We start from the raw sequence: 2,307 nt of genomic DNA on the forward strand, positions 1-2,307 counted from the left end.
ACCTGTGTGCTTGTGTCTGACTGCATTTTATTGTTGCTCTTATGAACTGATTCTTGGCATATGAGGGTGTCAGCCTGTCCATGCTGATCAGCCCGGCCAGGTCAGGCATGTCACGTTAATTTGTGTGTGTTTGTGTGTATGACTGATCTGATGACTGGAGGAACCCAGCCCCATTGAGATTGAGTCCTGCAAGATAGCTCCATTGGGGGTGAGGGCTTGCAGAAGGAAGAGATACAGCTCCATATAGTAACACAAGCAGCACATTGACAGAATCACCAAGACCCTAGAAACTATCCCTTATAAATGAGCACACCCCAAATTAATGGGCAAATCTGGTAACACAGGGCACCTGTTGGGGTAACTAGAAGTAATGGCCACAAACTGGAAGAAAGCAAATTCAGATTGGACATCAGGAAAAAATTCTTTACAGTGAGGGTTGCCAAAATATGGAATAAGGGTGGTGGTGCTGTCCCCTTCCTTGGGTATTTAAAAGGAGATTGGACAGACACCTGGCTGGGGTCATCTGACCCCAGCACTCATTCCTGCCCAGGGCAGGGGGTCACACTTGATGATCTAATAGGTCCCTTCCGACCCTAATATCTATGAAACTATGAAACTATATGCAATATAAGTGACAGTTAATGGCTTTCACGGGCTTCCATGGGGATTAAGTCCACAGAAGCCATTGACACATTACAATCTAAGTGGCAGTTTGGGGCCATCTGAAAAGCTGGGGCGGGGGGGACTACCTGGTACCCTCAGCCAATCAGAGGGTGGGCCTGCCATGCTCAGCCTGTAAAAACGATGGCCGGCCCTAAGATCTGCCTGCAAAATCAGCTGGCTGCCTCTCTGAGTCCAGTAGATCCCTAGTTATTTTGCATCCATTGCTATTAAGTCAAGCCCTATCCACATACAAACACTCAACTTGATGTAGTATTACTAACTTCACTGGTCTGTCAGGAATTAGGAGAACTGATCAACAGCTAACATAACTACTTTGCAATTCAGACACAGGCTAGCACCACCTGAGCACTGCTGGTCCTTCAATGCCATCTCACAGTTCATTGGGAAACACTTCACAGAGCATCAGTTCAGCTTACTGAAGGGCCAAAAACTATATGATAGTCCTCCATAAGACTTAGCAGCATACGAGTGCAGCACCTATGTGAACACAGCAGCTGTATTTTTATTTTGCAGTGTAGCTGCTTTCATTTGAACTAGGATCTCTCAAGAGGAGTAACTCAGATGTATACAACTTAATGATCTACTGTGACATATACCTTTGCAGAAAAATTTTTGTAGAAAGTGGTCTTGTTAAAAGGGAATGAGCCTAGCAGATATAAAAAGAAAATGAACATTGCCAGGCTTTCCTCTTTAAACCTCAAAATTCAACCAGAAACTTTCCCAAACTTAAGAGACTAAGTTCAGATAAAAAATCCCAAGGGAGTGGAGAATACCTGCTGTTGTTACTGAATGTAGTGCATACCGGTATACTTAAAACTGAACAAGACATTCATGTGCAGAAGAAACAGGTGGCATCTTCAAACCCTGTTGAACTGTCAGGTGCCCTTAGTAGCAATGATGCTCCCACCATAACCTTAGTGAAAAGAAATAATTTTAATAAGAAGATTCTTAAACCTTAGGAATAGTATCTCTTTAGAAGTTATGTGCTTCTTTCTGGGTACAGCATAGGTCTGCTCTTTCACCTATATGGGTTTTTATAACCTGTCTTCCCTGTATAGATTCTACCCAGATATGACAGCATCCCACTGATTTTTGTTGTTCTGCCTTTTTTAAAAAAACCCAATTATATTTAGGCCCCCTTCTACTGTGTCAGGCATTCTGTTTCACTTCCATTTTTGAGCTTCATAAATTGTCAAATAAACAGCAAAGATTTTAATTTTCAGCCATGCACTCACATGTATTAAATGTTTCTGACATTTTTGTATTATATTTCTAGGATGACAAACTCTTCTTTCTCATGTGCTGGCCTTTACTATTGCATAAAGAGTTTTCCTTGCTTTAATAATATTTGCCTTTTCCCAACTTGAGGGCTGTTCAGAGGGCTCTTTCATTCCTGGCTGAAACCAAGTTTGGATTTTAACAGAGCAGAAGGATACATTTGGATTATTAATAGCTAGTATATTTTTCTATTACATCCATATGACCTTAAGGAGCAAATCCTAATGACAACTGTGTTCTCTGACACTTTTATAACACAATTTCTAGGGGATGATGACAGCTTTAACACAGAGTTTATAAAGTCTTTAAAGCAAATCTCATTTGCTTGGCCAGGGCAATGGGAAA

Source organism: Alligator sinensis, unplaced genomic scaffold (assembly GCF_000455745.1).
Source record: "Alligator sinensis unplaced genomic scaffold, ASM45574v1 scaffold71_1, whole genome shotgun sequence".
NCBI classification, from domain to species: Eukaryota; Metazoa; Chordata; order Crocodylia; family Alligatoridae; genus Alligator; species Alligator sinensis.